This window comes from Lissotriton helveticus, chromosome 1_1, assembly GCF_964261635.1.
Source record: "Lissotriton helveticus chromosome 1_1, aLisHel1.1, whole genome shotgun sequence".
In the NCBI taxonomy this organism is placed as follows: domain Eukaryota; kingdom Metazoa; phylum Chordata; class Amphibia; order Caudata; family Salamandridae; genus Lissotriton; species Lissotriton helveticus.
Window position 1 is genome coordinate 1,717,724,757 of NC_136057.1, and position 13,723 is coordinate 1,717,738,479.

The following is a 13,723-nucleotide window of genomic DNA, read 5'->3' on the forward strand; positions in this document are numbered from 1 at the left end:
GATAAATTTTTAGCAGTGAACAGAAATAGAGATCTAGTCCTGAATCTTCCCATTATATAGTATGCACCAAAAGAGGGTGAATTTACAGAGCATGCAGTGCTTGTGGGGTTTATGTGAAGAATCTAAATTTTAATAATGACAAAACTAGGCAATATGAATTACCGATTAATTTGATCTTTATAAGCGCAATATGCAGATCCTGGTCAGTCTTTGATGGATACGTTAGAACTGGAAAATTAAAAAGAACTTTCATGATTATGTGGGCATAGGGTACGATTGGAAATTGTCAAGTAGACTCCTGTTGTTTTTACCTCTAAGGTGGTGAACCACAGTTTTTAAATCCTGGTGGCTATGAAGGCGCGGGGTCAGCCACTTCCAAGTGAGTGAGTGGCGCAATTTTCTGTGAGACCAACAGAGATAGCATGTTAGGTCATTGACCGTATGTTGGCATAGAGTGGTATTAGAGAAGTGCCATTGGCTACTGCTGTTATACATCTAGCAATAGTTACTGGTCTCAGGATTATGTGATCTGTTGATCAAAAGGGCATGAGGCCTACGTGCAAATGGCAAATATTCTATGTAGACCAGAACTTGCCCATGAGGTATCCTAATTGTTTTACTTCATTACAGTTATATAGGATCAAGTCCCCAAATATAGACAAATTACCTGTTTACATGTTGTAGTAGAAGTTTAGACACTGTTTAGACACTTTTTCCGTGCGTATTTGGTTATGTACTAGAACAGATAAGACAAAACATAGAGGCGTGAAGCGCTATAATGGGATATAATCTTTTACATCTTTTATATAATGGGATATAATCTTTTACATCTTTTATATAAAAAAATATTTTTTTATATAAAAATTTTTTTTGGTGAAACAAGTGTGTAATCCCGGCTTTTTAATTTAGGGTTTGCTGGCTGGTGGACTTATCCCGCAGCAAAAACCACTATTGATGTATCTCTATGTTAAAGCAGCTGATATCTGTCTGTTTCTGTCCTTCATAGCATTCTAAAGTTTTTCTATGCGGCAAAAATGACAAACACTTGGTCTGCCCTCTAGTTCTTACCTTAGTTTAAAGTAATATATTCGTTCTTGTGAATTCCCTGATTTCTAGCCCCAGCATGAAGATATTCGTCAGGGAGCCTAGAAAGATAATGTAGTGTGCCATGAGATACAGAGCACGAGGAGGTTTTTAAAGGTTTCACATTGAGATAATTAGACCGTACCAGATTTTTGTGCTACTTAAATAAAAGGGACTGCCTACCGAATAATAAGGTATTACCCAAAAGAAAGTGAAGGTGAACTTCAGACTAGGTTAAAAATAATTTTTACAAAGGCATTTTTAAACGGTTACAAAGTTGCAGCGTGTGGCCCAACGGTAGCGGAGCGAGCATGTAGATAATCTCTTACCGTTTCCAAAGTCGGCTGTTGCGGCGACCGGGGGTTCTAGGGACTGGTTCCAGGGGAAGACTTTGCATCCGCGTATGGAGCCTTATAAAGGGCCATTCAGAAATTGTCATCAGGTGTGCATACGTGAGCATAGAAACAAAAGTTCTCGCTCTGTTAAGGTTACCAAGAGGCATAAACATAGTTGGCAGACTAGGATAAAGGTGTGCATATAGCGGCGGCCATATTGGAGTTGGTTTTAAATAAACACGGTGTAATGATATTTTTTTAAGCTGTAAACTAAATGGGAGATATCATTAAGTCTTAATAACACTAGGTTACTTATAAGAGGCTCAGATTTGTGGAAGTTTGCAGTATGGGAATGTACAGTTGGTCCAATAATCATATGGTGTTTGTGATGTCACAGGCACATAGACTTTGCATCAACATAGTGATTATCAGAGTGTAACTATCCAGGAAATTTCCTCGTTGTGCCCAAACCGCACTGTGTCACAATAATATATCCAAAACGTTTCGCGTTTTTTGCGAAAGATTGTTGGATCTTTTCCTGGTGGTGTTTGGACATGTTCTAATATCTGCCATCGCAGGTCTCGTTCTTTATGTCCATATTGGACAAAATGGGCTACCATTGGGGCATTGGTCTTTTGAGTTCTAATTGCGGACTTGTGTTCCGAGAGTCTAATACGGAATTCTCTAGATGTCTCACCTATATATCCTATGTCACATGGGCATAGGATAAGGTATATTACATTTTTGGTCCTGCAATTAGTCATTTCTTTTAGATTTCCTTGTTTTTGACCGTAAGTCCATCTGTCACCGAGTATGACCTGGTCACAAGCATGGCAATTTCCACATCTGTGGTTGCCAATTGGTAGTGGTTTTCCATCAATTGATTTCTGTTTGTTTGTTTCATTACTTTTCCGCCTGCTGTGCACCAGTTTGTCTCGAAGATTTTGGTTTCTTCTAAATGCCAAAATAGGTTCGCTCAATTTGTTTTCCTGATCATTGGTGTTCAATATCTTCCAATTATTATGGATCACCTTCCTTATCTTATTGTTGATAGTGGTGTGATTGAGAACACATACCAGTTTTTGTTCCTTGACTTTCGGAGTGGGGTTCAAAAGGGCATCTCTGTTATAGTATTTTGCTCTTTTCATGGAATTGCGTATGAGACGCTTAGGGTATCCTCTTGCCAATAGCCGTTCCGTTAAGTGGTTAGCATGTATCATGAAATCCTTCATTGTCGTGCAATTTCTTTTTATACGTAGGAATTCTCCAAACGGAATAGAGTCTTTTTGGCAGTTCGGGTGGTAGCTGCCATGTTGTAAGATGGTGTTTTTGGCTGTGGGTTTACGGTATAGGTCGACAGTCAGTTCTCCATTTACGTGTCTGATCCATATATCTAAAAATTCCACTTTATCTGGGGAAAAATTTTGGGTAAATTTTAAATTTTTATCCGCCAGATTGAGCCATTCTATGAATTCCTTTAAATGTTCCTCTGAGCCTGACCAGATAAAAAACACATCATCAATAAATCTGTGCCATCTCGAGATGTTTTCAAAAAAAGGTGCGATTTCATTAAAAATATTCTTCCGCTCAAATTCACCCATGTATATATTGGCGATACTGGGGGCACAAGAAGCCCCCATACTGACTCCTTTGACTTTACTTTAGTTTACAGCTTAAAAAAATATCATTACACCGTGTTTATTTAAAACCAACTCCAATATGGCCGCCGCTATATGCACACCTTTATCCTAGTCTGCCAACTATGTTTATGCCTCTTGGTAACCTTAACAGAGCGAGAACTTTTGTTTCTATGCTCACGTATGCACACCTGATGACAATTTCTGAATGGCCTTTTATAAGGCTCCATACGCGGATGCAAAGTCTTCCCCTGGAACCAGTCCCTAGAACCCCCGGTCGCCGCAACAGCCGACTTTGGAAACGGTAAGAGATTATCTACATGCTCGCTCCGCTACCGTTGGGCCACACGCTGCAACTTTGTAACCGTTTAAAAATGCCTTTGTAAAAATTATTTTTAACCTAGTCTGAAGTTCACCTTCACTTTCTTTTGGGTAATACCTTATTATTCGGTAGGCAGTCCCTTTTATTTAAGTAGCACAAAAATCTGGTACGGTCTAATTATCTCAATGTGAAACCTTTAAAAACCTCCTCGTGCTCTGTATCTCATGGCACACTACATTATCTTTCTAGGCTCCCTGACGAATATCTTCATGCTGGGGCTAGAAATCAGGGAATTCACAAGAACGAATATATTACTTTAAACTAAGGTAAGAACTAGAGGGCAGACCAAGTGTTTGTCATTTTTGCCGCATAGAAAAACTTTAGAATGCTATGAAGGACAGAAACAGACAGATATCAGCTGCTTTAACATAGAGATACATCAATAGTGGTTTTTGCTGCGGGATAAGTCCACCAGCCAGCAAACCCTAAATTAAAAAGCCGGGATTACACACTTGTTTCACCAAAAAAATTTTTTATATAAAAAAATATTTTTTTATATAAAAGATGTAAAAGATTATATCCCATTATATAAAAGATGTAAAAGATTATATCCCATTATAGCGCTTCACGCCTCTATGTTTTGTCTTATCTGTTCTAGTACATAACCAAATACGCACGGAAAAAGTGTCTAAACAGTGTCTAAACTTCTACTACAACATGTAAACAGGTAATTTGTCTATATTTGGGGACTTGATCCTATATAACTGTAATGAAGTAAAACAATTAGGATACCTCATGGGCAAGTTCTGGTCTACATAGAATATTTGCCATTTGCACGTAGGCCTCATGCCCTTTTGATCAACAGATCACATAATCCTGAGACCAGTAACTATTGCTAGATGTATAACAGCAGTAGCCAATGGCACTTCTCTAATACCACTCTATGCCAACATACGGTCAATGACCTAACATGCTATCTCTGTTGGTCTCACAGAAAATTGCGCCACTCACTCACTTGGAAGTGGCTGACCCCGCGCCTTCATAGCCACCAGGATTTAAAAACTGTGGTTCACCACCTTAGAGGTAAAAACAACAGGAGTCTACTTGACAATTTCCAATCGTACCCTATGCCCACATAATCATGAAAGTTCTTTTTAATTTTCCAGTTCTAACGTATCCATCAAAGACTGACCAGGATCTGCATATTGCGCTTATAAAGATCAAATTAATCGGTAATTCATATTGCCTAGTTTTGTCATTATTAAAATTTAGATTCTTCACATAAACCCCACAAGCACTGCATGCTCTGTAAATTCACCCTCTTTTGGTGCATACTATATAATGGGAAGATTCAGGACTAGATCTCTATTTCTGTTCACTGCTAAAAATTTATCATTTTGCTTTACTAGATCTAAACTATTCATTAGAAGTAATCACCAGCAAGGAGTAATAACTAGCTATGAGTAAATATTTGTTATTATTTAATGTAAAAACTTTAGGTTCATGATGCCATAGTTTGAATATGTCATGTAAAAGAAACAGAGTATGTAAAATGAATAATAATGTTTTTTGCTGTACTTTTTTACTTTTCAGAAATCAGTTTGATGCCCTCAAACTCTTTTAATATATTGTGTAGTTAAATTGTTTGCTCCACATTGTCCTTGGCCCTGAGGAAGGTTTCTTACCGAAACGTACGTCGGCCTAACACCAACTGTCTTGGATTACAGCTAGTTTATGCCATCATAACTAGATGACCTATACCATCTTGGATTCTTTGTGTATTCCACTTAGTACACCTCATAACTGCCAAATGTATTTGTCTTTTTTGTTTAGTACAAATTTATTTTTTATGTATATGAAGAAACATATGTCATTTTAGGTCTAGATTATAGTATGATTGCCATGTCAGGATGTATGTATGATAGATTAGATTAGTTACTATTAGAGGGCACTCTTAAATGTCTCTTAAGAAAGCTCATATGTAAATTGAGTAATTTCAATGTTTGTTATGATAATGATCAATTCAGTTGCGAAAATGTGTCAAAATAACTTTTGTCCATAAAAAAAAGAAAAAAATACTAATAAACTTGTTCAAATAATCATTCACATGTTCTCTCTTCTGGCATCGTTTTAAAAAATGATAAGATTGACTCAATGCTAAAAAGAAATATAGGTCCTTAATGAGGTTCTGTTTATTTGTGGTTGGAAGGGATGTGGCCTCTCCCAGCGAAGGAGGCCAAATAGAGTGCAAGCCCAAAAAGAGATCAATAAAAGCGGAAGCACCATTGAAGAGGAAATAGTGGACACATGCTGCTCTTTTGTTCTTGCAGACAGGATGATGTCAGGGACAGAGAGGGGAACACAGTTATCAAACTGAAGTGTTCATGGGCATGTAGCCCCGAGGTAGCCACACTCAAGGAGAAGGAGTCTGCCATCTTAAGAGTAAGCAGAATAGTGCATTCTGGGTTAGCTTGATGCCACACTTCACAGGCAGTCATTACTAGACTTGAGGGGACGTGGTAGCACATTGGTTAGTAGTTACCATATTGCTGGAGGGCACAACCTGTGAATAAAAGTGGCACATCTGGCATCCAGATCTCATATCTCATCTGTGCTGAAGTCTGGGCTGAAGCAGGGTTACCCTGCTGTTTCCTAGACCCAACAGAGAGAGGCCGCACCAAGACTGGACTGCACCTGCTGCTCATTAGGCTAGCAAAGAGAGGACTGTTCCTATGGTGCCTTACTCAAGGACAGGTTATTAATGAGCCTCAGACTAACAAAATGACTGCATGGGCCAGTTGACTGACTTCCTGTTATAACTACAGGGCTACAAAAGCTGAAGAAGACTGCCTAGGTGGGTTTGTAGCCAAGATTGCCTGACCTCCAAAGTGCAACCTGGGACATTGAGTCCCGACCTTCAAAGGCTGCACCTAAGTCTTCTAGATCTGGGAAAGTCATTGGAGTGCAGTTTGGTCACTCAAGATGGAATGTTAACCCCAGGTTAAAGGAAATCACTGGTTTTGCTGTAAATGGAGACCATTGACAACAGTTTTTTTGGCTGGACGTCAACCACATTTCAAGGGACATCGATCCTTGTAGCCAAATTCACCCCACTGTGACCATGGACCGAGGAGTAGCCCCAGGAAGGCCACCGTCACCGGATTTGCATCCTTAAGCACCTTCAACATCATATATCCCTAGCATCAGGACCACTTGGCGAAAGTCTATAGCAGTTTGCCCATAGAACGGGACTGGAAACTGCTGACTGTGAGTTAACTTTCCAGCCAATCCTCATTGCCCCCTATGACTCGCTACCTGCCAGAGTAGACCTCCTAAACTAGGCTGGAGTGGTAGTTTACAATTTATAAAAGTTTCCAAAGTTTTTAACGTACACAACTAACTGAGATAGTTGCCAATGCTTATTTATCTTTCAAGCGAAAAGCAGTGATGTAATATTTGGTTGAGATTTTATATATCCATTACCCTCCAGTGGATTTTGCTCATTATGGTGTCTAAACTTCTATGAAAATAAGACCTATTTTTATAAATTAGTGTAGGATGCTCTGTGTCATATTTCTTTCTTATTCAACTTTCTAGTACTTCTTAGTGCTTTACACTTGTTCCTTTGATAGAGCCTGACTGCTCAGGTTCACAGCTTCCCAGGGTTAAGCTAAGGTTTTTCAAATGAATATGACTGTACCCATTACAGGTAGTGATTTTAGTACAAAGTGAGGTCTTGCAACCTTACCATAAAATAAACCATGCTCCTCACACTTGGGACGACGGTCCTTCTTGTTGAGCGCATGTGCAAGCAACAGAGTGGACCAGCTGTTTTTTCCTGCACTTAGACGAAAACCTACATTTGTTGTAGTGACTAAGGAGGATTAATCTATGTGCGGTGTCCTGTATTGATTTGACCATCGGAGGCATATAAGTGTGTTTTGAATTAGAGGCCTAATAGGAGGTGCTTTTCCAGATTCTTGACTAGAACGGAGATGGGCTTTTATAGTGCGCCCGTTTATTTATTCTTTGGAAGTCAGAGATACTGTTGAAGGAGGTGACTAAGGAGTTGATTTATGAAACCCTACTACTTGATTTAAAAGAAGCTCAAGATGCTACATCAATGTTTTACGGTTACACACACTTTGTATAGTCCTGATGAAGACCCCATATTGATGAATCAATTTTTCACGAGATAAGGAGGGGTCGAAACGTCGACGTATTGAAAAACAAAGACGTCTTAGTGTTGAATAGGAGATTGTGAGTTTTGACACATGACTTCCATACAGGAATATGACGTTATATGAACCAATAATTTTTATATGTGATTATCTTTTGTGTTTTTTAATGTGTTGTGATTTATATATGTAATTATTTATACACTGTATAGTATTGTCTTTGATGTTGATTGTGTAATTATTTTTCTGTTTTTGTGTGTGTACATATTACACTTTAATATATTTGAATGGCTTAATTAACTTAAGAATGATTTTTTGATTTTTTGATGTAATGGTGACCTTTTGGAAATCACTATTATATCAATGAATGATTATCCCGCGATTGGAAGGTTGGATTTAAATGTTTATGAAATATACGAGACATAGGTAGCAGAATCACTGTTCATTTACCACACCTCACAGTTGTGCAACATGCACTTGAGCTCACCATACCAACGGAACCAGTTCTCATTTGTTCCACGTTGGCACGCAATGTGATTCATCAGGTTGCACTCAGCAGTCTCACCTTTCCCTTGAACTTTCTCAACAAAGTCACTTGCACTCATATTTTGAAATCATTCTTCTGTTTTCACAATATGTGGAACAGCACAATATAAAAGAAAGTTCAGTTTCAAAGAGAAGCTGAAAAAGATAAGGATTTTTTTGCCTGAAAAGCAGATATTCAGAGTACAGTCTAGTTGATCTGTACTCTGAAGCAGGAATCTTCACTGGACGATCAACATAACGACCCTCCTTTTCGTGTTGGAAACAAATGTGAAAAGTAACAAGATTCTAAACTATTTTCCCAAACACTAATGAATTCACCTTTGGCTTGTTTCATCTAATATTATTCTAATGTATCATGCACTACCTCCCTAGATTACAGAGGGTGAGTACTGTAGTATTCAAATATCTCCTAGGTTTTTGCCGAATGTACTTTTCAAACCTGTCACTATCACTAGAGTTTGATGTGGGTGCCCGGTGAAGATATATGCTAATCTATATATTGGTCAAACATACTCTCTTTTTTGAGGTATTCTATGAGTTTCTTTACGTTCTTTGTACTGACCAAACCCTGCCAAGACTTTGGATTCTTTGTTAGCCCACCATTTACTAGAATAACTAATGGTTTCTCTACTTCTTAATTTACAGCAAGAGTTTAAATATTCTCTTTAAAAGCGTTTCCTTTAAGGCCTTTCACTAATTCACTTGGAGGTAATGCTGCAGTTTTTGTCTAAGTTCTCATTGTTGCTTGAAAGGATGTATGGTTTGGATTAGAATGATCTCCTATGCATTCAGCTCTTGTCATTCAGGAGCTACTGGAGACATTTCTAACTTACTGTCAATAACTTTAACTGGCATTTTATCAGCAAGTTTGCTTATGCAATACTGGTACACTATTTGATTGATACATAAAATGCTTAAGCACACCTCTTCTACATACAATTTTCACTCTGAACAGGCATATTTACAGAGAGGCCAATCTTTCAGCAGACACATCACTTATTAGTTATCCAAGCTTCTATTACAAATAGTTGTCATCTGGGACAGACCTCATTATGGACAGGGCAGTCCTCCATCACACACATCACCTATTATTAGGCAGTGTGTCTTCTGCATACAGCTTTCATCCTGAACAAAGGTCTTTATAGAGACAGTCCCCCTCCAACCATATCACGTAATAGTTGGCCAGGTCTGTTCTACATAAAGTGTTAGCCTTGACCTGGTCTCTTCACATGGAGTGTATCATTTTATCATCATTACCTATGATGTGCTGGCCCTTCTTTAATAAAAATGTCATTATCTTCATCATTCAGACATTCAATTTACATGAGTATTCATTTTTTTATGTTCGGCATTTCTCTTTAGTCAACATTATCACCTACTATAAACTTAGTTTCCTAAGCACAAAGTTGTTTATCTAAAGTGCCTCAGATTTTTTCTCAATATGTAAATACCTATATAAAAATTGGAAATACATTTATATAGTCACTGAATTTATTCTCCTCTATTTATCACGTTTATAAAAATGTTCAAGCCATACTCCACATATTTAGCACTGTACTAAATTAATACACGATTTTCGAAAATCTTAAGAATATATAGTCTGTACAAATACCTAAAAAGAAGCTGTTGACTTCATGTAGATGACTAAAGACATTTCTACCACACTCAAATCAGCACACTTCGAAAACCAGAAGAAAGGAATTCACTTCCTACTCCTCCTCAACAACCAGAGATAAACTCAGAAGACAAACGCCTTGCACATGCAAGAGGTATATGTATGTTTATGCTTGAACTCCGCAGCCAATAACATTGCAGCATTTTATTAATACTGGGAACCGTTGGTATTGATGGTACATAGTGAAACCCTTCTTTACATGTTGTGCTGGATTTGTAGATCCACAGTGAATTCCCAACCTTCAAGGATCACCCAGTAAAGCTTATATATTGGGATATCTGGATCCATTGTGGTGCTCAGCACAGCCCGCTGTGTAGCTCGGCCATGGATCTGTAGATCAACAAAATTCCTATAAAAAAGTAGAAGACTATGGGAAAGAGAGAGAGATTGGTAATGTATATCTATTTCTATTCTCTCCCTTTCACTTGAAAAAATGATCAGCATAGTATGTTAGGTAATTTACTTGCTTCAGTTGCAATATAACTGTGTATACTCCATTACAGTCTTCTCCCATAGACCTTTTCATGGTCTCAGTTTCCATGGCAACTGATTTGAAAATTCTTACAGGCAAGCTATAGGTCGAAAGTTCATAAAGCTTTGTCTGCTCTGAAGGTCTGGATAAGATTCCCATTGGAAGTAACCCACTAAAAATAAATATAAGCTTATTACAAACAACATAACATTAATGATATTTTTCTCTCATTCAGAACAATGCTAATAACAGTTATTCACGGCTTACCCCCACTTCAATATCAGTCGACCACAACCATTGCACTGCCTTTTTTTAGAATCCTCTTCAAACTCCATGTTGTTTATGAAAGTCCTGATTATTGCTCCTGCATGCTCCTGCATACCAATATCATGGGTTGAGTGTGGATTGTGGGCCACAGCTTTGTCTTTTGGGCAAAAGAGCATGCCATGAATTGTGACATTGACAGGGATATTGGATTTCCACAGGTGGACATTACTTGGATTGGCCACAGAAGAATGAAATGTCATCAACTGTTGCCTATGATTGATAGCATTTCAGATTTTGAGCACCCAGACTTCATGATTTTGCCCTGTGGTGTCAACGATCTGGGCACATTCACAGGGGTTGGTCTCAAAATACAAATGAAGGGGACATTGGCAAATTGATAGCTCTGTTTCCTCAATCTACCTTTGTATATTCCAACATATTTCAAAGACAAAAGTGGCAATGGCCATTGCAGTTTGGTCCAAAGATTGTGAATTTTCCGAAATTTGTCAATAAAGCAGTTTTGGAATTTCTCTGTGACCAAAGGATGGGATCCATTTACCACAATAATATTGGCTTCGACATGCCAGAAGTGAACCGAAATTAAGGAGTACATTTCACATCAAGGAATGTATCCAGTTATACCTATAAGTGAAGTCTGTAAAATACACTATTAACAAAAAGGCTTTTTTCAGAGCCACCCAGTCAATAAATGACACTATTTTTTTCGGAATAATTTTTGTATGTATTGAGCAAGTCCATGGATCCTCCAGGAGGTCATAACGGTCAAATAAGCATCTTTTCAGCTACTTAAGGCATGAGTGAGTTTATTAATGTGTGGGATTGTGTGTATATGTGTGTGTGTCTGCATGAGGGAAATAATGTGTGTGTAGGTGTGTGTAGATGTGTGTGTGTAAAGGTGCGTCTGGAAGTGTGTGTGTGTGTGTGTGTGAGAGAAGGAAGGAGGGTAAAAAATGTGTGCAGGTGAGTATTGAGTTTTGGGTATGTGTGTGTGTCTGTGGGTGTATTGGTATGTCTCGCTCAAATATATGTGTGGAGTTGTCTGTCACTGAACATGTCAGGCTGTATGTGTCAGTGTAGTTGTATGTGAGTGAGGGATTTGTGCAAAGGTGCATGTTGGTGTGTATGTGCGTTTCTGTAAGTGTGTGTGCATGTGACTGTATGTGGGGTTGTGTGTGTGGTTGTGTATGTGTGTGATTGTATCTGCTTTTAAAAAAATGTGTTTCAAGATCTGTAGTGAGTGAACATGTGAGGTGTGTGTGTGTGTGTGGCAGTGTAGATGTGTGTGTATGTCTGTGTGAGTGTAGTTGTGTGCATGTGTTTGTGTGTGTGACTGAGTGCATGGTAGTGTGTGTGTGTCTTTGTATGTTTGTGTGTGTACAAGGGGTGGATTGTGAGTTGTGTGTTTGTGGTGGTGTGAGTGACTTTGGGGTTGTGTGTGTATGTGTGTGCAAGGTACAGCTTGTGTGTACTGTACCTATGACACTGTCTGTGTGTGTCTGATTTTTTATTTAAAATGTATTTGAGATCTATGGATACATCACCAAGCTACAGAGGGCTGTGCTGAGCACTGTGATGGATCTGCAAATTTGCTAACTGGCCCAAAAAATGTTTTTAGCAGCTTCTACCTCCAATACAATCCAGGTGATCAGGGCACCTGTACCCTCCCCCTTGATATCATTTATCTATATGTAACATAGTGTGTGTGTCTGTGTCTGTGATCAAGGTAATGTGCTTACATCTCTGGGTGTGTGTTAGAGTGTCACTCAGTGTGTATGTGATTTTTTATTTAAACAATGTCTCAGAAATATAGATTTATCAAGGAGCTACAGGGGGCTGTGCTGAGTGTCTCATTGGATCCTTGATCTGTCATATGCTCAAACAAAACCTTTTTAAGCTGTTTCCACCTCAGGGGTGGGTTCCACTATAAACCTCCATTCCTTCCAGGGAGTTTGGGTACTTATACCCTGCCCCTTTATACTGTTTTGTGTCTATTTCTGTTGAGCACGGGGAACGAGGCCCTGAATTCCAAATGTGCAGCTGCAACTTATTTTTCATGCTGTGGCCAGCCCACCACAATGCAAGGTTGAGCTTCCACAGAGTGAAACATACATACATTTTGAACCTTAATTTCTCAAAAACTACTGAACCAATTTAAACCAAATAACAAAAATCATGCTGTCTGGACCAAGGTCTAGCTTTATCCCAAATTTGGTGTCATTTCGTTCATCCATTTTTGCTGTATCACTGTTCAATTTTCCTATAGAAAATTGCATGGGGGATTGGGTTTTGCCCTCCCCCTTATTTTGCGCCCTTTGCTTGATGGCTCACCCAAAAGCTTTTCAGTATAGAGCTGAGGTGAATGAGACATTATTTTGGAAAGTTTCATGAAGATTCGTCACAAGGTGCCAAAGTTGTTAGAGCGAGGGGGTGATGCCCTGCTACATGTTTAGCAAGGTGGAGGTGGTGGCGCTAGTTTCTTATGCACAGTGCCAACTCCCCTCATGTTTTCAGCAGGCCCAGTTAGTGCTATGGCCTAACAGGGTGTCAGCTTAGGTGTAGAAGACTGGGGAAAAATGGCGATATGTGCGGTGCGGCATGCCCTGCCACATCGGGGTCTCCTGCACCCAGCAGCAAGTGACACCCCGCTGGGATGACCTAATGGACCGGGAGAAGGATCTTGCACCATCTGGAAGTGGAAGGGGTGCGGCTAGGTAAGTTATGATCCGTAAAAAATGTTTTAGATAGAAAGCTAGATAGATAGATGGATGGATAGATAGAGAGATGGATAGCAAGAAAGATAATTGTTGACTTTATTCTTTAGAAAGATATTTCATGTGTAATGAAAGTGTATGTTATTCCCTATATATACATTGCTAATACATTTTATATATATATTAGAAATATGAATGTGCTATAATATATATTATATATGTATATATAATTAAAGGTGCATGTACATCTTATAATTAATTGTGGTTTTGTAGTCTATGTATGTTAGCCGCTTCCATGCGTTGGACTTCCTACGACCGTCCGACAATACGGGGGCTTGTGCGGAGGCCAGCTGGGGGCCATCCGATCTGCGCATGTGTCAAATTCCACTGCACCATGGCGGAATGTGCGCCGCAGCGAAGCGGTTAGATGTACACAAAATATATGCATACATAGATATATAATTACCTTTTTAAAT